At 47.0% G+C, this 24,258-nt stretch overlaps 1 long non-coding RNA gene across 5 annotated transcripts in view; it reads right to left on the bottom strand.

Annotated features, from left to right (window-relative positions):
• Window positions 1–158: 158 nt before the first annotated feature.
• The window catches only part of LOC106900406, a 27,410-nt gene continuing 3,310 nt past the window's right edge, over window positions 159–24,258 (bottom strand). Inside the window, exons 2-6 of one of the 5 annotated variants that reach the window (XR_001414153.1) lie at window positions 19,010–19,112; window positions 13,871–15,058; window positions 2,301–2,396; window positions 1,211–1,291; window positions 159–420 (exon numbers count right to left, since the gene is read on the bottom strand). This is a non-coding gene — a long non-coding RNA (uncharacterized LOC106900406). Of the gene's footprint in view, window positions 421–720; window positions 1,112–1,132; window positions 1,292–2,300; window positions 2,397–9,956; window positions 10,030–13,870; window positions 15,059–19,009; window positions 19,113–24,258 lie in introns of those variants that run through there. The other 4 variants (XR_001414154.1, XR_001414155.1, XR_001414152.1 and 1 more) reach the window with 4 other exon arrangements.

Raw genomic sequence — 24,258 nt, 5'->3', positions numbered from 1 at the left:
ATCATTCCATAAAAAAAGGGACAGAACGCACTGGCAGGCTATCTTGCAAGGCTTCATTTGAACACAAAGAATTAACTTGTGTGAACATGAGGAGGAAGAATTACATTATGCGACTTATATCCCTTCTCAGATTGCCAGCTGGATAATAATTAGGCTTTTATCAATATGACAGCGAGGCAGGGAAAGCATCTTTGCTTTACTTTCATTGCAATTTACCGCAGTCAAGTGCCCAGCTCCTGTAGGAAGAGCTTCATGGATTCATGGATCAGACCTTTCGCTTAAAATCCTAAGAGCGCCGCCACAATGCTACGGCGTTGGGGGACCCCAGGTTCCACCTTGGCTGGAAATTTTGGCCTCCCCACAAACCTCAGTGCACGGACTTTACACAGTTGCAGTTCTTTGTTCAGCAAATGCCTTCCCCTGAAATAATTAAGATCGGGATTAAGGAGCTTTGGCATAGCTTTGCAAGGGAACATGCAGAGACACGCTGCAGGATCACCTCCATTGTCTCTGGCACGCTGCTGCTTTTATGAGTATTAAGTCTTTCACAAGCATTCATTAATAAATTAGGTAACATTTTCTTCATTCTCCACCACTCAAAAAGTATATTTCTCAAACATGAAAGCTTCGCTTTTACAAGTTTAGCTATTAGAATGTGTTCATTTTTGTAGAAATTCCTTCAAATAAACATCCTTTAGCCTCCAGCCAAACCCTCTTGCAATCTGTAATAGGCCCAGAGAATCCCATGAAACACAGTCAGCCAGACCATTTTCCAGTTAGATAGTTATATGGGCAGCTCTGTCTCAGCAGGACTGAAAGATAAAATCCCCAATTTAATTCAACGGTAAGATTTGTAGGATCAAGCTCATAAAGACATGGACACTAGATAGGCAGAAGTATGATGGCACACACCAACAGGTAGTGCTGCTATGGGCTATGTTCCCGTTTGCTTTCATAGTATGAAAATAAACAGGGGGCCACCACATCTTGCTTTGGAAAAGAATATATTTAAGGGTGGGAGATTTTGTCATCTGCTCTCGGCTTTGGCGATTCCCAACATGTACGTAGAGCTCTTCTCTGGGCACAGAGTTTCAGAGTTTGGCTGTTCTTCCTGGAAGAAAATCCCCATTATTGCAGTCCCTTGCATGTTTATCTAAGTACCTCCACTCCAGGCCTCCTATCTGCGTTTGTCTAAAGATAATTATGGTACCTGGCTCTGGTTCCTGCAGGGTTGGAAAGCCAGCCTACAAAGCTCTAATCTCTTCACGTCATTCAGGACGGAAACCAGGGCCTGCAAGAGGAACAACAGTTTTTGCCGTCACTAAGCAACAAGATAGCAAACCTCAGATGTTGAAACATGAGTAATCATACTCCCTAAACCTAGATCACCTTTGAAGTATCTCAGAACCAATGCAATCTAAATGCTTTTTTAATCTGCTTTTTGATTCCTTTTTTTAAATATAACAATCACAAATAGATTTTCCAGTTTTCTTCTGCCAAAGTGGTGGCCAGAACCAAATGCAGAGTAACGAATAATCCCGTGAGTCCAGGGGCTGGAACTTGAAAAAAATAAAATAAAATCTGCAACTTATTGTGAGATTTCCTCTGAGAGGAAACCAAATCCATAAAGGGTTAACCAGGCTGTGATGATACATCACTGCACCAGCCCAGCAGCAACGTGTAGTACTCAGAGATATTTATTAGGGAAAAGATGTTTCTCACAAGACTAAGAATAGACTAATAATACCATGCACATACAAACACAGACACTTATCCAATAAAAAGAAAACATAACTGCCTGAATAACTGAGATCAGCAAGCGGAATAACACGAGCCTATATGCTTGAGAGATCAGTGTTTTTAAAATCTAAATTGTCCCTCAGATCTTTGAACAGTTACTTCCCAATCCGCTTTGGAGAACGCACCGACATTGTGCATTCAACCAGCCCTCTTTTCAAATGCCAGGGACCTCTAAAATCAGCGGGGATGGAATAAAGAGAAGTTAGGCAGCTGGATGCAGAATTAATTAACCACACTGACACTTGATGTTTTCTTTCCAGTTACTCTGAAGCATTTCATGTCAGGTCAAAGTATTTCCACTGGGCACTTCGATACTGGCCGTTAAACTTCAGCGCTCCAGCTGCACAGTTTTTTTACCTAGTAGGAAATCACTCAGCAACAAAAAGGCCTTATTTACCATGGCTGCACTTCAGGAGGAAAACAGAGAGCAAGTGAGCATGCCTTGAGGCAATGATTACAAGTACTCCATGGCCACTTCAGCATCAAGTAGCATTACCTACCTAGAAGTCCCACTGTGCTAAGAACAGTCCCGCTGCGCTGAGTCTGTACGAAGCAAGAAGCCTGGAATTTTTAGAGTCCAGCACTCAGTTTCTGGGCTTGAAAACACACAGAAAACCAAATAATGTCATTCTTCCAGGCGGGGTAATGCTTTCTTGATGCAAAGAGCAGAAGCAAGACTACCACCTTAGCTATCCCTAACTTTCAAAGGTGAGGACATGTCTCTCTCAACATGTCATGCTGGCTTCCCATGGAAAAATTCAGTTCTTCTCCAAAAGTATTAATCTAAACTGCTCCCAAAGCCACCTTTTCTCTTTTTCCTTCAAATTCCAGGATAAAACTTTGTTTTGATGAGAAAAAAAAAAATAAAGCAGTGGACAGGAAGGTAGTGCATTCATAGAATCATAGAATGGTTAGATTTGGAAGGCACCTTAAAGATCATCGAGTTCCAACCCCTCTGTCCCTGGACACCTCCCACCAGACCAGGTTGCTCCAAGCCCCATCCAGCCTGGCCTTGAACCCCTCCAGGGATGGGGCAGCCACAGCTTCTCTGGGCAACCTCTTCCAGTGTCTCACCACCCTCACAGCAAAGAATTTCTTTCTGGTATCTAATCTCAATTTCCCCTTTTTCAATTTAAAACCATTACCCCTCGTCCTATCGCTACATTCCCTGACAAAGAGTCCCTCCCCATCTCTCCTGTAGGCCCCTTCAGATCTTGGAAGGCTGCTCTAAGGTCTCCCCAGAGCCTTTTCTTCTCCAGGCTGAACAACCCCAGCTCTCTCAGCCTGTCTTCACTGGAGAGGTGCTCCATCCCTCTGGCCATTTTCGTGGCCCAACAGGTCTATGTCCTTCCCATGTTGAGGACTCGGACACAGCACTCCAGGTGAGGTCTCACGAGAGCAGCCCTGTCTTTCTGCTGCTTGCCACTGTGTCCCTCTCCCTAGATCTCATAGTTCATGTTACTCAGTAATTTGAAGCTCTAAGTGGTAAGAGCTGCTTCCTCCTCCACCGCTGGCACAGCATCTGCAGACACAAGCAAGGAGTTCAGTGCTTAAGGGCCACAAGACCACAAACCACTGGGAGTTCACTGGACTGAAGGTCACCTTGCACTGGGGAAAACCCGTCCTGTATGATCTTCCTGCATTTTTCTTGAAAATCAGATCTTTCCTGGAGAAGTAAACTGTGAATCTGGGGGGCTGTCAATATGGCTATTAATTAAAATTCTACTACAACTGATGGCTTGCAAAACCAGTACAAGCTCGAGAACACACCACAGAGCTGAATACATTGAACGAGATTTGAATCGAGTCCCAGAATCAGGAGAGGGAGATTGAAAACATGCCTTAATACCTCTCATTTAATTGCATTACTCTTTCTTTCTTTCTTTCTTCCCTCAGCATATTTCCTTTCAACCACAGGGGCAAAGACCCTCCAGGAGGTTATTGTTAATAAAGAAAAAGGCATATTCCTTGTACTTCTGATTGATTAACATTAATGGCTCGTTGCGTGCCACGCAGTAATCCACCTTCACACATAATTAACAATGTCCACTTCAATCATGTCAGGAATGCAGGCTTTCTTCCCCCCACCCCAAAGGACTTTGGCTGTAAAAGGGTCCCATATTTCAAGGTCACCCCAGCAGTTTCAGTTTTGGACGTAATTCACCCCTTTGCTTATATAGACTTGCACCAGGAAATGGGGTGACTCTAACTTAGGTCAAACCCAGGAGATCCTCTCCCCACTGCCAGATTAAGGCACCTGCCAGAATTACAAAAGAAAGCTCCCCACTGCCAGATTAAGGCACCTGCCAGGACCCTAGCTTCCAGAATTACAAAAGAAACTAAAACAATCTCACCTTTCCTATTATGAATGCTAGTGTGCAGGCTGCTTTAGGAGAGAAAAATAAGGTCACAGAGCTCTCACCATGATACAGATTAAAGCAGAAAAGATGCAGAGAGAACATCTACGCAGTACCTCAGCTGCCTGAAACCCAGGGGCTCTAACATCTGCTTCTACAAGTCCATTAAGAGATAATTTAGGCTCCTTAGAAACCCCCAGCTGCTTCATCATGAGCAACACTGGGGTTTTCCATAGCCAACATGGGTGAGGGAACATCATGTCAAGGCAGGTGGAACAATGTGAACGATCAGAGAATCAAGCCAAGAGGCTGTCCCTAAGACACAGTGTCTGTGTAACTGGACATCCCCTAGCAGGGGAAGAAAGAGTGCAGAGGGTTCTCGCTACAAGAGGAGTGGTACCGGGGGAAGCACAGCCCTTTGCACGAAGCAGAAGCTGGGGTTTGCAGGGAATCCACAAAACAGAAGAGGCTGAGAAAGCAGCCATGGGGAAAATGAAACATGAGGGACCTCTAAGCTGCCCTTGTTCTGCTCCCATCCTGACTCCAGCCCAGGGATCAGGCAGGGTCTGGAGATGCCTCCAGCCCTGATCCCTTGCTGTTCTCCCTTCCCTGCCTGGGCCTAACCAGCTCAGCCACAACGTGTGACTCACTGCTGGGGTGAGACGAGTTGAAGCCTGTGGCAAGCGGGGGCGATCCCACTGAAGACAGAGTAATTGCCTCTGCAGTCTTCTCTGACCCTGACCCCAGCTCAGGCAGGGTCTGGAGATGCCTCCAGCCCTGATCCCTTGCTGTTCTCCCTTCCCTGCCTGGGCCTAACCAGCTCAGCCACAACGTGTGACTCACTGCTGGGGTGAGACGAGTTGAAGCCTGTGGCAAGCGGGGGCGATCCCATGTTTGGGATGTTAGCTGCCTCTGCAGTCTTCTCTGACCCTGACCCCACATGAAAGCCACTTTCTCCAAAACCCTCTCACCCTTGCTCAAGAGAACAACATCCCAACCAGTCCCCACAGCAAGCCGTCCTCTATTGTGAAGCCCACACCGTTGGATTTAAGTGGTCAATGTGTCCTGCCACCTTAGGAGTCACTCAGTTGCCAAACAGTTGAAATTAGAGATGAGAGATTCTGGAAAGATAAAAAAACCAAGCAGAAGTAAACCAACAGTTGGTCAACAGTCCCAAGTCATGTGGGCATCCTGGGGACACGGCCTGTAAGATGAGGGTGGTTGGTTAGCTCTCAACTTCGTGAGACAATCCTTAGCTCAGGGAGCTCCCAGTATAAGCAAATGGGGAATGGGAAGTAGGAAGTGGGATGATTTCCCTAGGGGTCTCAGGCAACTGTTAGCAGGGCTGAGACCTGGGACCCAACTGCTGAATCCCAGCCTCGTGCATTTTCTTCCCCTTGGGCGTAGCATGGTCTTGATAAACAAGTAACACTTGTTTCTGCAGCTGCTGCTTCTAGGCTGGAAGCAGTTCTTGTATCTCTCCCCGTGTGTCTATTCCCATTAATATCAATTTAAAAAGAACCTCGCTGCTTTTTCATTGTCATCCCCGCTGCCAGCCATACACAATTAAACTGAAGAAATGAGAGGCTTTAGCTGTAATTACGGTTTTGCCTATTTTGTAAAGAAGTCATCCTGTGAAGACTGACACAGCTGAATACCTGCTCTGGTCACCAACCACACCGATTCACTCAGTGGGAGTTTTAAGAGGGCACAAATTAAACTGCAGCTGTATAATACACCGAGTGCTCAGAGGCAGACGATGCCAGTGATTATCCAGCAAAACGACATCAAAAAGCACAGGCACCAACAGTGATAACTTCCAAGGGGGCATCAAGTGTTCTGAAGAGTTACCCTGTAAAGGACAACAAGGCCCTTCAAGAACATTGTCCAAATTTAACCACTCTCCTTCTGACATTCAGCAAAACGTGCCAAGCCACTGAAACAAAGTGGCACCTGCCACAAGCGCGGTGCTTCACATGTAGGAGTACTGCCCTTTCAGAAGACAAGAAGAGAAGGGGCAAGGGTGTGTATAGAACCACCACCACATACGTTTTATCCCCTTTACTCTTTGGCTTCTCTGCAAGACCTGTAGGACCAGACCAGTCCTATAAAACTTTGCAGACACCTCACACTGGCTTGCAGGTACATATACTTGACACAGGCTGGCAAGTCCCTCCTTTTCCTCTCTTTCCCAAGCCATGAGAACACACTGGCCAACCTCCCAGTTCAGTCCCTACCTTTATTCTGTTCACCCCAGTGCTCAGGTGCTCAATCCAACCCTTCCTACCCTTCCTGACATTCCTTGGAACTCCACTGCCCAAGTGTCTCACCAAATGGAAGCCTGTCATCCCGCCTTCCCAAAACCCCACATAGGTATCTTTTCTCTAAAATTAACATCATGGCCAAGAGATTGCCTTCTTTGGATTGGGTGGATTGAGAACTGGCTGTGCGACAGGACTCAAAGGGTAATGATTAATGGAGCAGGTTCAAGTTGGAAGCCTGTAACCAGTGGAGTCCCCAGGGGTCAATACTTGGACCCGTGCTGTTTAATATATTCATCAGTGACCTGGACGAGGGGACAGAGTGTATCCTCAGCAAGTTTGCTGATGATACCAAACTGGGAGGGGTGGCTGACACCCCGGAGGGCTGTGCTGCCATCCAGGGAGACTTGGACAGGCTGTCCAGCCACACCTTGGCTTGGGGCATGACTGTGAGGAAGTGCAAAAATGTTTTCCAGCAAGGTATGTTTGCAGCAAAACATCTCCAGCGCCAAGTACAGGGCAGTCAAGATGAGCCAGGCACAGAAGAGGAGGACCATTCCCTTCCTGCCCACCCTAGCAATCAGGCAACCCCCCTTGCAAGTGGCCAAGTACGGTATGATACATAAGCCCCGTGGCTCAGCCAAGCTAAGGGCACCTCCTCAGCTGGGATGAGGCTGAGCAAGCCCACCCGACAGACAGTCCCAGGGAGGCTCAGCCCACGTGCAAGCCCAGGGCAAAGAGTTTGAGGTGGAGCGAGGCCAGAAGGCAGCAGGGGGATCTACAGCAACAAACATGAAGCTGGTCTGGTATCCAGCCACACCTTGGCTTGGGGCATGACTGTGAGGAAGTGCAAAAATGTTTTCCAGCAAGGTATGTTTGCAGCAAAACATCTCCAGCGCCAAGTACAGGGCAGTCAAGATGAGCCAGGCACAGAAGAGGAGGACGTCGTGCAGGGAGATGCCAAGTTCTGTCAAGGCGTCTGTGGTCATGGGTGAGATCCCATTGCTTGCAAACCCTCACAACCTGTGCTAAGGCCAACAATTTCTGAGTCTCTCCTTAACACCTGTGGGAAAGCAAGGGAACATAAAACCCACGTGATTATCCTCTGGCTCAAGCCCAGGCATGAGGATGCTTCAACAGCATGTCCTACAGCAAGTAAACAATCCAACCGGTGTGGATGACAGAGCACTGCACAACTCATCTCTGTGGCAAGAACCCACTGCCTGTTTAATCAAAGGCCATGGCTTATAAAAGAGGAGTCTTCTCTACCACCCCACTCCCCCAGTGCACACCCTTAAATAGTAAAACTTGTATCATTCATTTGCCATATGCACTTTGCCAAAGGCAGAGATCTTAGCCTGGAAGTTCCCCAGATGCCAACGGGTCACATCCAGCCAGGGTCTGAGACAGAGCCTATTCTCCTTCATCTGGAGAGTGTCTCCACTCTTCTGGATGCTTCAGAGATATACCTCCAAAAATACATGTGCATTGAGGGCTAACAGGAGATATAAAAGCTAGGGAGCCATCTGCTTTTTCCAGGCTTCCTTCCCATCTGGCCTGACACATCTCCTGGCCCAAAGCTCAGCACTGTTCCCGTGTTCCTACTTGGCTCCGTTCGTTTCAGCTGTCAAGTTCACAGACATCCCAGGATACATGCAAACGTAGATTTCTTTTCTTCCAAACCTACACCTTTTGCATAGTACCCCAAAGAATTTGATTGGAGATGAGTGGTGGAAATGGATTTCTAACAGTTACGTTTTCCCCACTTTTTTTCTTTCCTGCTACAAATCAAACCATCCACCTGTTTTTCTCAGGCTCCTCAGACTTCAGAAGATTCAGAACGATCTTCATATCCACTGATGTATACCAAAGGACAACAGAAACACCGTTGGAATGCAAAAATCACTGCGTTACATCTCATTGAGCAGAGGACAGAAAGCCCTGGCTTCACCTCCCTCTACTACTTTCTGCATCGTCCCAGTGTCACAGGGCCTGCACACCAACTCTTCACACCAGGTGACACACAGTCTCCGGGTCTACAGCGACCCAAAACAGCAGTCTTCGAGGCCACCTGCCTCCTGATGTTGCAGTGCCAAAGTTACTCCTCACTTGCTCTAGCTAGGACAAAGTCAGCACCCAGCTCCAAAAGCCCTGAGCTTCCAATGCACATCAGTAAGTCAGTCCTTACCGCTTAGGGACTCATCTCTTAGGCCCAGGGCACACCACAAACGAAGTACATCGGGTACCCCTAAGCCTAACAAACTGAAAAGGGGGCTTGAATAGATACTGGTGGGATGTATAGGGGATGGGTGGAAGAAGGAGTGGTGGTGGAGACACCGTGAAAAACATCATGGCAATGCCTTAGCCATGCTTGTATTTTGTAGGCCAGGAGGGCACCTCCTAGCCTTAGGAAGGAGAGGGCTAACCTTGCCTCCTTTTGCACAGCACAAAACAATACAAAAACAATCCAAGCAAGGAATGGGGACATAAAAATGTAAATTTTCCCAGTATTATACTAGGAATGATGACTTTTCACCTGAGCATCTTTGCAGTAAAAACACCCCGCCAAACCATTGGGTAACTCTCCAAAAATATCCTGCGGGTTCTTATCGCATTCCCAGGTCAGACAAACTTTCCCCCAGCTCATTAGGACAGAGATGTAGTGCCCCAAAGAACAATCACTCACCAACTGAAAAATTCTGGGAACGCAGAGGCGGCGATGGCAGAGGCATGAAGGCAATCACTCAAGCAAGGGTTTGAAGCACAAACATGCACACAAATAAACCAGATGCACGCTCAGTTTATCCTGGAATGAATTCGTGCCTTTCAGCATGCAATGAAACAAACAGATCCAGATTCCCTACAAACACCACAGGAATAGGCACATCCAGTTTATTCTGTTGGGATGTGGAGCAGTTTGCTAGGAGAGGGGACAGGCTCCACACCACCAGAGAGACAAAGAGCTGTGATGAAGTTTTTCCCTGCATGTAGACAGGGAAATAGACAAAATGGACACTCAGGGCCTCTTCCACCACTGTATTTTATCTGTTCTGTCCTACCCATATTCTAACAAGACACTAGACATTTTAGTAGATCCCTTATATACCAATGCTGAAAAAGTTTATTACTATACCACATGACAGAGCTTTGCTCGCTCTCTGTTGATTCTCTCAACTTTATTGGCAAGAATATTTACAGGATTGGCCAATTTCAAGTAAAATATTACAGACCGTGGCCAAAATACAGATTTTCTGCATGCTTTACACAACCAAGCCTGGTTTTAAAAGAAAAGGAAAAACCAAACTCCTTGCAGAGAACAAATAAACCGCAGGAGACGTTTCTCAGGTAAGAGTATTCCAGCAAGTTGCTCCCAAACAAACCCAGCAACCAGGCACAGACATTACTGACAAATATCAAAAACACTGCTGTGAAACATCACAGACACCTTGCAACAACATCCCAGCTGGGCAAGGAGAAGGAAGGAGAAATAAGCACTGAAAGCATCAGATCTGTCAGAAACCATTTCTTTCAGATCTACCGTGGCTCACGGATTTGGGCTCTGATGGTCAAACTCCCACATGCTTCAGAGTTTGAGGAGAGGCTGAGAAAGCCTGTAAAGAAAAATAAAAATTGGAATTTTTCACTCTTTCTGCTACTGCATCTTGCTCCAGCAAGCATGCCAAGTCCCACCAGCCCCCCTTCTAAGGTCATGCTTTCTGCAAAGTCCTCATTGAGGAATTTTAAGTAGCAGTTCAGAAATGAGTGTTTTGAGAAGTGGGTAACCAGTTGCTCTTGAGACCAGCAGTGCTGTATCTTCACAGACCTGGCCATGCCACCTCTAACTTTACATATCTCTCTCTGCCCACTCAAGTGCTTTTAATCACTACATGCCATCCAACAGCTTCCTCTGAAATTTGCGTACACACCACTTAATTAAAGGCTGGCAAACACAGATAAGTCAGTCCGTGCTAAGAGGCATGAACTGATGTGTGGCTCAAAGGAATGCCGCTCCCCACTTCCCTCTCTGCCCAGCTATGCCACTCTTGCTTTTATTTATTCGAGCTGGGATAGCTCAGCCCACCTTAGGGCATGCTGCAGCCTCACTCAGTGGCAGGATGCAGGGTCTGTTACCAGATGGACTGGTTTTGTTACAGCAGATTTCCAAGCTGGTTTCCAGCAAGCCCTCTGCAATATCGGGCTGCTGAATTTATCACAGAGTAATATAGGTTGGAAGAGATTTCTGGAGGTCACCAAGTCCAGCTCAACGCTCAAAGCACATCCAGCTTGATGAGGTTACTCAGGGTCCTGTCCAGCCTATGGCATCTGAACCTTGGAGGCACCTCTCTTTGTTGGTCTAAAATGCCCCTACCTTCTGGCAGCCTGTCGTATACGTTGTTTAATGCATGGATAGGCCTTTGCCTTGCACCCAGCACATAAGGGGCCATCTGAGGTGAATAATGCTGTGAAAGGCCTAAATTAGATGGAATATAGAAGCTTAACTATTAATTACCCACATAGCCTCGAAGCCCTGGACAGCCATGGGCCTACTACAGGGTGATAGATACAAATGCTTAAGCTCTGAGACAAAGACTCTAACAAATAAGCTCTAGCAAGCCTGCCTATGGTTAAGACATTTCTATCTCATACATATGATGCTCAGAGCTGCAGATCTTCTAATGCGGATTTCTAACCTTAATAAAATAACAGAAGACTTCTGGAAGAGCAAACTCATGCCAGGGATAGTACTTTGCCTCATCCTAATCACTGGGCGGTCCAGGTCTAAAAACATCATCTCACCTAGGTGAAATTCCCCCAAGGAAGAAATGATCCTAAATGTTGGGAGCAGGAGAAGCTGAGAGATGGCAGTCTGCAAGGATTGTTGCAGGGTTCAATACTGTGTGGAAGCACCCGGGGTTTCTTCCCTAAATGCAGACGCACGGGAAGCAGCCTGCCTCCCACAATCTAGGAGAGAAACCTTATCCTTTCCAAAACAGTCCAGGACAGGTTAAGAGCAGGATGACGGTCTCTGGAAAAGAGTCACTAGCTGTGCTGGCTCCAAAGAAACTATTTCATCTGCAGCTGGGCTATGCAGAGATATACTAATTTATATAACACACCATCACACCTCTCTTTCATTCATGCATCCACAGCTTTCCCATGTCCTTCAGGATCCTCTTCAGATAAGCTGTCAGCCTTGGACAGTGCTGTAAGCTGGTTCCTCACCTTCCCTGGACCAGGGCTTCCCTAACACATACTCCTGAGCTTCCCATGTAGGTCATACTCATCCCGCTGCTGCTCCTTGGGGCTCCAATAACCAGGGCTTTGCACACCCTTTATTTTCATTCTGCAAATACAGAATACAGTTCATGACCTAAACCTGGAGTCAGGTCAGAAAACAGGACTCTTCTGCAAGACACAGGGCAGGGTCAAGGCCTGGGATACAACAGGGTTCCTGTTCTCATTGCTGCCTGCTGGCTTGAACCCTAAACATTCCTACTGGAAGGACTAAGCTCAGGCTGGCTGCTGTGCATGGGACTGTGCCCAATCCAGCCAGCTCCTAAGAGCAAGATCTTAGGCCCACAGCAAGTGTGTTTAGACCTCCATCTTCCAACTTTCAGCAAGCACCACAGTCTGGGCCAAGCCAGCATCTGAGCTTGGATTTGCCCGTTAGCTCCAGGAGCGGAGCACAAGAACAACCTGGCCTGAAGCATGAAGACACACAATCATCACTGCCATGCCACACAAGTAGGGAATAGGAGAGAAAAGGATCTCTTGTTTTTCATCCTCCAGCTTTTCTCACACCACCCAACAGCTTCACCAGCACTGAAGTGGCCACAAAGTTTGCCACTACAGACCCTCAGGACCAATTCTGCTTGGAGAACTGAAATTGCCTCTCCATGAATTCCTGCACTGTGCATGTCTTTCACCAAAAATTCAGTCATCTCCTCTGGAAAAAAAAATGAAACAAGCCAACAACTTCCCTAGTCATGAGAAGATGAGCTCCAATGTGACACTGAGTGGCTGTGCTGAGCCACTCAGAAACATCACATGCTCAGCCGATAAAAGGCAGTATCTGGGTGCAACATCACCCACCACCCAAGGTGGAATTCCCCAGCACCAGCTCCAAACAAAGCTGGAAAGCAAAGAATAGGATGAAGAAGCCAAAATAAGGAAAGGAAGAAGACACCAAATCTGTGGTAAACATCAAAACTCAACCAAAATAAAATCTCCAGACAGAAACATTAAAGTCAAGAGGGAAAGAAGCATGAACCAAAAGAGATTCACGATGAAATTCTCAACTCCAAACAAAATGAGTTGAGAAACAAAAGAGACAAAATAACACCCAAGCAATGCTCAAGAAAGTTTTGAAAAAGATGTGTTCTCACCAGAGAAATATTAAAAAAATATTTTATTTTAAAGAAATATTTACATTTTATAAAATTCAGTGTTGTCTAACCAAAAAGAGACTACACTCCAATTCCAAAATCACATGTGCCCTTACGCCAGCAGTCAGGTCCCAGAAGTCAGATATTGATGCATTTCCAAACTGCAGAATTTCTAAGCCAATCTAAGGCTGTTTATTTGCCGTCTGGATTTTTAAGCTGTGAACCAAGTTTTCCATTGTGTTTGGTTTTGATTTCAACATCATATCTGGAACACTCAGCTCATGCTTTCATGTTTTTCTAAGCAACCACAATGGTTAGAAACTTAACTTTTTTAAAATGAGAAAACAAAGACTCTTATGCAATATCTTCCTTCCAGCAGCTGGAATTTTAAGGAAAAAAAAAAAAACATACAACATCCATAGATGGCTGACAAAAACCATAAGGCTTGGTAACCACTGTAATATGTCATTAAAAAAGCTGTCCATTTCCCCTCCATACATATCTCTCTCATTTATATATAATTCAGCCTCTCCTCCCAAGAGTTCACTGCAGTGTTTACTGAACCAGTGTACTAAAATGAACTATTTGTAACTTCTTTAAAGAATTTCCATTTAAGCATGACTTGGATGGCTCAAGCAAATATCCTTGATGCTACACCTGTCACAGACAAACAAACAACATCTGTGCTTGGATGTGATCAAGACATTGTTTTATGGAGAAGCAGTGCTCCCAAGACCATCACAAATCCACATGGTGCCTGTGAGTGCCAGATTTTATGTTCCCATCTCAAAGTAAAGCTAAGGAAGTAGAAAATCACAAGTAGACAGAGAGCCCTCAATGATTTCATCAACAGCTCAGAAGAGTCCTGTGCTCTGTTTGTTCTGGCAAATACATGAAATATCTAAGCCTCATGAAAATGCAAGTGTTGGAGCATGTAAATAAATGATGAAGCAAGTTCTCCCACTCTAGAAGAGCCTTGGCTCTTTTTTGCCTGTGGATATTCACACAAAGATGCACGCTAGCACACGCTGATCTTCCAATATGTAAGCCCCCATACCCATCCTACCTTTTGAAACATGCACCAGGTTTACAACTGCAAGTGTCTCGCTGCTTTGAAGCACCCTTACAGGTCAGAGAGCCTTCCAGGACACCTATCTCCATCCAGGTTTTTGGTGCTGACAGAGTTGTGTTGGAGCTCTGTTAGAAAAGCAGGATTCCTCCAGGCCAAGAAGCTGTTCCGATGATCACTGAAGATACACATTCTTTAGATATAAGTTCCTAGTGCAAATATGGATAGCAAAAAAAATGCACTAGTCAAAATGCAACCTATTTCAGCTAAAAGGGGAACTCACTTTGCAGCTGCTGCATCGTTGGAGCCAATTCTCACTCACGCTAAAGATCCTATTTCACTGCTCAGGAGAAAGACAGGACACTTCATGTGGCATTAATTCACACCCCACTGAAAATCCCTGAGCACTGGAGTGAGAATCAGGCTCTGCACCCAGAGCAGGGAACTCAGCAGGAGGGAGACTGGTTTTGGGGATGAGATCTCCATCTCCAGGCCGGCTCTTCACTTCTGCTAGTTTGCTTCTCAGCAAGAAGGAGCTCACTGTGTGTGTCAGGGAGCACAAGCTTCTGGCTCTCCTTGGCAACTCTGCCTAACCCAGCACTCTCAAGAACGAAACCAATGCCCCCAAGGGCCTCTTGCAAACTACCCAGAGCTGCTGCAGTCTCCTGTTGCAAACGGGGACAATACATGACAGATCTGTACTTAGGACTGCCACAAGCTTCTCTGTCCAGCTTGGGGCAGTCTTGCATGATGCTACTGGCCAGTGCAGCCAGAGCTGGTCATGACCAGAGAACAGGCTTGTGTCCCCAGGCTAGAATAATGTTTCTGGACTGCCAACTCCAGCCAGGGTTGGAAGGAAGCCACGTTGGACTGAAAAGCGCCAGAGATGTGTCCTGAGTTTCCTGTGGTAAAATTTATTATCCTGGTAACCACCTGGATTTTGAAGGACTTCCTTCTGTTCTTCCCTGGCACTATGTGACTCAGATTCCAACAGATACGGCACACAGCCTTTGCAGATCCTAGGTGTAAGAAGAGGGGGACCTGCCAGGAGGGTCACTGGAGGTGTGTTTCCACTCTTCTCTCTCTGTGCTGCAGAAACTTTTCCTGTGGAGGTCCTTTGCTCTGACAGAGCAGCTGAGGACACGGATGGAAGATGTACTGTTCTTGATGCTGCTTTTCAAGAACCTGCAAGAAAGGACATTTATTTCTTTCCTGAGTAATCTAGTTCACTGGTTTGCTATCCTCACCCTTGGAAACATTTTTCTGATCCCAAATGCTGATGTCCCTTGCTATGATCCTTGGAAACATTTTTCTGATCCCAAATGCTCATGTCCCTTGCTATGATCTAAGACTAATACAGCGTGTCATTAGCTAGCATGAACACAAAGAACCCATTACTCTTTGGCAGCTGACCTCACATATGTTTGGAGATTGCTATAACCTCTTAAGTCCTTTCCTCCTCAAACTAAGCAACCCTCCAATTCCCTCCATCTTCCCTTGAAGATCATGCTTTCTAGACTAACATGGGTTTTTATCTTTACCTATGGACCTATTTCCTCTATCCTGTGACTGCACGTCAGTGCTCAGCATAATGAAACCTGCAGGGAACCCACCTACGCACAGGACTCCAAGAAAGAAGTTATCCTGTGACTGCACGTCAGTGCTCAGCATCATGAAACCTGCAGGGAACCTACCTACCCCGCAGGACTCCAAGAAAGTGGACCTATTTCCTCTATCCTGTGACTGCACGTCAGTGCTCAGCATAATGAAACCTGCAGGGAACCCACCTACGCACAGGACTCCAAGAAAGAAGTAAGACACGCAGGGAAAAACAAGCCTAGGTCTCCACCAGACCCTTTTCAGAACACAATAAATTGCAATACAAACTCTCACAACACCGAGCACAAAGTGTTGCTTCAGGAAGGAGGGAGTCTGATGATTCTACACCCTCTTCCCCAAGAGAGCACCCTGGCTTTTAACAGGATTGCCTCTTGGCCACATCTACAGCCAAGCGTGGCCCTCACTCATCATTCCCCGGCAACAAGGCGAGGAGAGGAAGCAGCCAACCTTTGGGGCACAGTCACACAGCTGACACCCACTGGTCTGAGGCTTTAGAAGTAAGGGGTTTTTTAAATATCAGGCTTACTGCTACTTTTTTGAGGTATGGACTTTAGGTACTGCTGGCAGCTAGGTCCTTTGTTGAAGTGGCTCTGAAGCAGGACAAGAGACACTAAGTCTGATGAGTTGTGATACTTTTTACCTCTAGTGACTTATGCTCCCCAACCCTCAGTTCCTTTAGGATTTCTGTTAGGTATAGGGCACCACAGAGAAGGGGTGTCTAAACAAAAATACAGCAGATTGAGCAAATTAAGAGCAGTTGCAAGGATGGGCCCTTCAATCTCTGCTGGAGCTGGGAGCTGAGACTATTTAAGTTTGCAGATTCGTCTCTGCCAAGATGCCATGGGGTGGCCACAAAGGGAAGAACTGCTTCTTGGCTGATGTCTCACAGGCTCCAGGTGAGCCAGGGCTTCCTCAGGCTCTCCGCATGGGTAAGAAGCGGGGAGAGCTGCCAAAGGAAGGCCAGACGTCACATCAGCCTCCAAAAAAGGGAGCATAATCATTATTCTCAAATCACCGTAACATTCAGACTGCTCATCCGAGACTGATTTTTCAGTTTTCAGTTTCACATATTCAATGAACTAAACCAATGACCCATCTTTTCCTCCAAGTGTGGAAGACTTGTCTCCTCAGCAAAGCAGAAACGTGGGAGGACAGAATATATGTGTGGAAGTGCCAGGTAAGAGCGGGAAAAGGAGCCAGTTACTGGAAGGAAGGAAAGTGGATGGGAAAGGCCAGAATTACGTTGTTCGGGGGAGTTAATGCTTCAGCCCTGTAATTAAACAGGAAAAGTGATATCACTAGTGATTACAAACTCAAATTAGTACAAAACTAAACCTACTGCATGTGCCAAAACTGTTTCTAGAACTGTAAGTTACAGACACAAGCAGAAGTGCCACGTTCTTCTGTAGGGCTACTAGCAGCAAGGCTAGTGCTTCAGGCAGACCCTCTCAAGCCCTGCTGTTCCATCAGCAAGACTGTCCAAACCACCAAAGACAGAAAAACTGTATTGCTGGCACCAGATTTTCACCTGCTCACTGTGTTTTCTTGGATTAGCCAGCCACAACATTCCCCCTTTCATAAGAAGCCTGCAATGGAGGGGCAAAACTCTGCCAAGCACTATAAGAAGCCTGCAATGGAGGGGCAAAACTCTACCAAGCACTAAAAGAATAAGTTGTTTTTTTTTTTTTAAGGTAGAACAAGCATCACAGAGTCTGGCTCTTACAATGAAAGCTGGGATACAGTGGAGACTGAGGGACTTTCTTGTCATGTTGGCCATTATTTCCTCACCCTTGGACTGGTGTGAAGGATGGGAGCTCTCTGGTGGCAAAATGTGAATCTGCAAAGGTGGCCTTTCAGTGGCTCCACTACTTTCCCCTGCTTACGTGGAAGGCACAAAGGTAACCAAAAAACAGTCCTGTGCTGCCCTCTCATAGAGCATTGAGAACAGTCAGACCTGAACACTAAACAAGATGTTCAGGTTGTTACCCTGTGCCTCTCAGATTTAAATTGATTAGCTGAAAAATACCTAAATAAAATACAAAGAGAGGTAAGAAGTCAGCTCAAATGACACCCGTTTCAGAGCCTGGCACAACTCCTAGCTCACTGCCTGCTCCTCACAGTTCTGCAGCCCTTTCTCCACCCCAGGCAGGCAAGCTGTGCTGGGACGCACCTTCACAGGGGCCAGGAGGTACCTGCATTTGGTTACATGACAAAAGCAACAGAAACGAGCCAGATGACTATTTTCTAGGGGCTATTGTGACTCCAGTCCAAAGAAAACAGGGGACAGCACTGCTCCAGGAATCTAAGACACTAGTGAGGGAAGAGGGAAGCTGATGGGATGTCTCATGGGAGGTCTCTCAGGGCAGACCTTACCGCTTTCTACAACTGCCTGAAAGGAGGTTGCTGCAAGGTGGGGGACGGACTCTTCTGTCAAGTAACAAGCAATAGGATAAAAGGAAACGGCCTCAAGTTGTGCCAGGGGAGGTTTAGGATGGATATTGGGAAAAATTTCTTCACTGAAAAGGTTATCAAACATTGGAACAGGCTGCCCATGGAAGTGGTTGAGTCACCATCCCTGGAGTTCTTTAAAAGACATATGGATGTGGCACTTAGGGACATAGTTTTGTGGTGGACTTGGCAGTGTTAATGGTTGGACCTGATGATCTTAAAGGTCTTACAGAATCAGAGAATGGTTTGGGTTGGAAGGGACCTTAAAGAGCATCCAGATCCAACCTCCTGCCATGGGCAGGGACACCTCCCACCAGACCAGGTTGCTCCAAGCCCCATCCAGCCTGGCCTTGAACCCCTCCAGGGATGGGGCATCCACAGCTTCTCTGGGAAACCTGTTCTAGGGTCTCACCACCCTCATGGGAAAGAATTTCTTCCTAATATCTAATCTAAATCTCCTCTTTCAGTTTAAAACCATTACCCTTCATCCTATTGCTACACTCCCTAATAGAGTCCTTCCCCACCTTTTCTGTAGGCCCCCTTTATGCACTGGAAGACTGCTAAAAAGTCTCCCTGGAGCCTTCTCCAGGCTGAAGAACCCCAACTCTCTCAGCCTGTCTTCATACAAGAGATGCTCCAGCCCTCTGATCATCTTTGTGGCCCTTTTTCAACCTAAATAATTCTATGGGAAGCCAACAGCAAAATGAAAGGGAAGTACATGAAATTTGGTCTGCTTGGAGAAACACCAGCAACTGTCTAACCTGACAGCCGAGGGTACAAACACCTCAATCCTCAATATCCAGGTTTCAGGAGACACCAAAACAGAAGCAAGACCCTGCCAAAAAACAGGATTTGAATGAGAAAGAGCTCGGACTGCCATGATTTTCACAAAACAACGGGCCTCCGCTCTTCTGTACCTGATTTTTGGCACTGCTTTTTTAGGGAACAGTCAAGCTCAAGTGTCCAGTAGCCCTCAAACAGTTCAGGAGTCTCAGGGGATCTGAAGGAGCCAAACCACCCCATCTCATACAGACAGCTCACGTACAAGGCTTGTTCCTTAAGGCCCACCTTGACACCTGGTTCTCAGCTGTGTGCCACCGCTCCTCTCTGCTTGAAGATTAACAGATCCACAATCTGGGCACATCTGGCTTATCTGGTCTTTCCAAGGGACCTGGAAAAGAGAGACAGCAGTGACATGTCACCAATCCTTTCTGGCATGTACTCTGAGCCACAAGCCCCAGCATGAGATGAACAATGCCCATACAACCTCGGACAGCTGTTCCCACCTCCTGGCCCAGGGCAGAAGCCTCCTTCCCAGCCGCCCCTCCACAAGGTGTGGTGAACACTAGGAACCTTTATGGGTTCAAATGGTGACGACTCAAAAGCAGGAAGGATGAAATGACAGAAGGTTATTCAAAATAGAGGCAAGATGTCAAACTCACAATGTTCCTGCCTGCACATTGGAGGCTGGCAGACCATCTAGCTGATCTCCTGCTGCCAGCTCACTGCCTTTGTTTGTCTTTCCCTAGACATCTGCTGTCAGGAAGAGGATACTAGGCTAGACAGACCTCTGATCTAACCTAGAGGAGCTCTAAAGGGACAGCGCTGTCACATCTCAGGCCCTACCAGAGCCTGTCCTTGGGCAATGCCCTCTGCAGCTCTGTAACGCTCCTTCCCAGACTGAGATACTTTGTTATGCTCCAGGAACGACCTGGAGCTGGCCAAGTTTGTCATCTTAAGCCTCTCTGCAAGAGGTCATCACAGCAGCTGGGGAGAAAAAAGCACATCAGGGAGGTGTAGGGAAAGCCACAGAGGGGCTTAACGCTGCGGAAGGGGGGGGAGGGGGCGCGGAAAGCAGGGGGAAAAAGTTGGAAACTACTAGTTTGTATCTGGCTGAGAAAGCCAGGACTGCTCTCTGACAGACGTGTGGACAAATTCCTTTCATGCCACCAGATGGTGCCCTGCCCCTTCAGTCACCAGCAGGCAGCTGGCCTGGCAGAGGACAACAGCCCCGCGCTCTCCCACTCCAGCTGCCTGTGATGGACACTGACTGTCCTCAAAATTGCAGGGAGAGAGAAACACCAGCCTTGCTTTGCTTCAGGGCCCAGCCTCCCCAGCAGGACATCTCAGGGCTGCAGGGCCACCTCTACCTTGAATCTGGGACCAAGAGACTCGAGAACCAGGAGAGGAGAGTAAATCAACCACCTCCAGAGCTGGAGCGGAGGTCAGAAGTACCTTTTTGAGCACTATGAGAGCAAAGCATCATATGTTGGGAGAAAGACTTCTGTGATGGTGGGATCACCATCCAAGAGTTGTGTTTTGGTTACATTCAAGTCAGAGCCCTGGGGAAGGATTGCAGGGTAGCCTGCACAAAGAAGAAGTTGCTCCGGCAGGCCAAGTTCATCCCATACACTATTGACTGGCAACCTGTGCTTCCTGGCCTCCTTCAGAAATGCAGCTGCAAGTCACACTCCTTGCCAGCACCCACGTTCAGCTTGTTGTGTCACTACCCGTCAAGAGGTCTGAGCTGTGCTTCTCAAGCAATGCAACGGCTGAGAAAGACACCACTGGCTGCTAAGACAGACATGGAAACGCATGGGCCCACCAAGCTGGTTTGTCCCACCAGAGCAGCTAGCCTTTCTCTAAGCAGTGTGCCAGAGGAGAGCCAGTACACCATGCATGGATGACCACCACAGCTCCAGGCGCAGAACAGATCTAAAGAGGAGTGGTGGGAAAGGGCTGCTCCACTCACACTACCTTATTTGTCAGCAGAGACTTCCCTACAGCAACTTCCTTGGACAAGACCAACCTCAACAACAATATATAGCTCGCTGTGGCCCTGCTATCAGCCCGGATGGCTAGCAGAGCTAGAGCTATCAAGCCACTCTTCACCCCGTTCTTGATCTACACTGTGATCCTGTGTGCGATCTCACAGCAGGATGTGATCTACGCATAAAGACCACATCCTGCTGTGATCGCACCCACAATGCAGACAGGAGAGAGGTCAAGGACACTGTCAGAGGTTCCCGTCCATGCCTGAGTGCTGTCTACCTGCATGCTTGCAGGAAACACACTGAGACCCTCCTCTTTTCCAGTTTGTCTCCCTGCGATATCCTCCTACTCCACCTCACCTTGAACAGTCCAAGGGCAGAAGCAGTAGGAGTCTTGTCTAAGTGTATGGCAGGTTCACCAGGAAAGCAGCACCCTGTTTTAGACTACCTGATACACTGGAAGGCAAAAAATTTAAGCGAGCACACATCCTGCTGCTGGCACAGCCAGCTCTCCCAGCTCTTAGACCACAGCTCTGTGGCCACACCAGTGTCACGGGGCCAGTGTGCTGTGCTTGGGAAATGAGTGCTTACCTCTCCATACCTGCCTGCAACTCAAACCTCTAAATTCTCAGAGCAACCCCCTCGTACACCACCGTATTCCCAAAAAAATCCCATTCAGCGCTACTTCGCTATCTTTGGACAGTTTTGAAGGGGCTTTCTCAACCTTCTAGCAAATCCACAGCAGCTATCAGGCTGCTGTTGACGAGCACCGTCGTGCTGACTAATATGGTCTCCTTGCTTTCTTTTTCATTATCGCCTGCGTTTCTTATGTCATGGTCAGACAGCAAGCAGATTAGGGTGGGGATTTTTCAGTCTGTGCCTGTACAGCCCCTTGCACGATTGGCCATACGTGTGGTAGGGCTAATTCACACACCATCTAATCTTACCCTCCTTATAACGAACCCCCAGTTTTAACCACCCCAGGTACAGGATCCAAGCTCCGTTCCTGAGAGCTAAGCCTAGACACGTTCAGCAAGTGGTCACAGTCCCAACAAACAGGCTTGCGGTTCCCAAGCTAGAAAAAGCCCTCCTGCAGGAGCAACACACCACCAAGAAGTTCCTTATTCTGCTGCAGCTAAGTTCAAATCCTATCTAAAAAAAAAAAAAAAAAAAAAAAAAAAACCCTCCAGCCGAAATTCTGGCAAGAATTGTCAACTAAAACACTTGAAGTTCTGAAAAAAGATGTAGCTTGCAGACAAATCCTCCATACAAAGTATAGCCTACATATAATAAAGTTCAAGTAATCCTGAATGCCATGACATGTTCTGAAAGTACTTTTTCATTGATACATTCATCAATGATTGTGTTAAATATGGAACATGATCCAACTGTGATACGAAATTTAAGCTATGAGAAAAACATAGAAATAATTTTAGAATCGGTTACAAAAACCAGGAAACACTTTAACATATCTAAAAAAAAAAAAAAAAAAAAAAAAACCAACCTGCTACAACAACCTTCTGTCTGGGTCGCAGTGTGAGAGGAGTGGAGTTAATTTAGTCAGGAAATAAAAAAAATCGTTAATGGCATCGCAGATAGATCTCAGCAGCAACCACCTCCACACCTGGAACAAAGCCCACACAAGCCACAAGTGCTTATTCTCTAAGAAAATCGTGCAGCCATGCCATATTCAATGCAGCAGCATTATCATCTTACATGCGCAGAGAAGAGATGGCCTAAAGGTTAGGGTGTTGCCCTGTAAAGGCCATGAAGGCTTCATCAGACTTACCACAGATTTCCTACCCCAGGCTGGGAGAGTCACGCAGCCTCTCTCAGCTCAGCCCTTCCCCTCTATAAAAGGGGGTTGCACACACAGCCCGGTTTTACAGCAACAGCTCAGGAAGTGTAACCACACTAAACGCTGCAAAGCATTCGGGTAACACAGCCAGAGATGCTGCTTACAGCTTTACCTGCTGGTTCAGAGGAGTTCAAGGCCCCAGTGTGCTCAATGTGAGCCTCCCGTGTCAGACTGAGGGGGGATTTAAGATCCAACTCCCGTGTAGGCAGGGAAATCAACACATCAATGAAATCAACACATCATTGTAAGTTTTGCTCAATGCCTATTTTGAGGATTTCAGTGAGAGCTGAGCAGTGGCTAGTCCTTAAGCTGATTCTGGGGCAGGATGCGTTTCATTCTCATCATACAAAGCACTTTGGACAGGCACTTCAGTGGCAACAAAAGCAAAGAAAAGAGACAAAAAGGAAAAAAAAATATTAAACACACCAGGTAGGAGAGTAGCTTGATGACATTCTTGCATGTTTCAATCAACATGGGGCTGTTCCATTCCTGAGCTGCCTTTCTGAGTTACTTCCTCTTTCATCTTTCTAGTGGTGAAAACGCCCCGGGGGGTAAGGGGCTGCTCTCCCCATCCCACTCAATCCATGAATGGTTCTGATGAGGCTGATAAAATTAGCCAGGTTTTACAGCAGCAAGCAGGGTCAGAGTTTGGGCTGGTTGTTCATAGCCTGCAGAGTTTTTACCGCACGGAAATTAAAAGGATTGCAACCTGCAGCCATTGTGGAAGTCGAGAGCAAATTAAAAAGAATACGAATTCTGGCATTCGTCTTTACCAATTTAGGACAGCTTTTTCATTACTGCAAAAATAGCACGTGTTTAGAAGAAACATCCAGCTCCCATGGCCACTAAATCTCAAGTTGCATTATAGAGAAGGCAGCAACGACGTTAACGCTTCACAAAGGGGAAACTACGGTAAAGGCAAAAAACAGCTTCCCCAGCCTCACCCCACAAGCCAGGGCTCTGGACCAGGCTCCAGGCCCTTGGTTCCTGCCCACTGACTGCTGTATAGCACTGTCTCCTCAGAAAAGGAATGGAGCATCACAGCAGTTGCAGGAAATCACCTCTTCAGGTTCTCCTCCTCCCCCCAAATTTCCCTTTAAATTTTTACTCCAGTGCATCTACTAAGCAGAATGTTTCAGCAACGGGCTTCTCCTGCCTTTGTTTCTGCCAGTGAAGCAGCTATGACTGTAAGGCTTACAGAGACTTTCTGTTCCTGTCTAAAATTATCTTTGCTGAGCCTTGCGACGCCAAGAGCACGGAGCCAATATTCCATAAGCCCTGAGAAAAACGGACTAAATTTCAGGCACACTCAGCTAGTGTGGTTACAGTAAGCATCCCTCAGCCTCCACCAAAGCTCAGGGCCACCACCACCACATCAGGCCTTGCACAAGGGGACACCACCTGTTTCTTTGCAGCATGAGACAGCACCTAAAGTCAGGGCCTGATCCTGCGGTTGCAGGGTGCTTGTCCAGCCAAGGAGGAGTCTCTGGGATCCCTGCTCCAACTGCGAGCGAAAGGGTATGAAAAGACAGCAGGTGGATGCAGACAGATGGGGGGAGCGGGGGCTAACAAGCAGACAACAGCAATTAGCATAAGCAGTGGCAGTCTCAGCTCACCAGCTGCTTTGCCAATTGTCTGCCTCCCTGATTTCCAAAACCAAAGAAACAATTTGCCTCAGAGCTAAAACT

Source organism: Calidris pugnax, unplaced genomic scaffold, assembly GCF_001431845.1.
Source record: "Calidris pugnax isolate Ruff unplaced genomic scaffold, ASM143184v1 scaffold147, whole genome shotgun sequence".
Classification (NCBI taxonomy): domain Eukaryota; kingdom Metazoa; phylum Chordata; class Aves; order Charadriiformes; family Scolopacidae; genus Calidris; species Calidris pugnax.
This window is presented reverse-complemented; position numbering and strand designations above follow the sequence as displayed.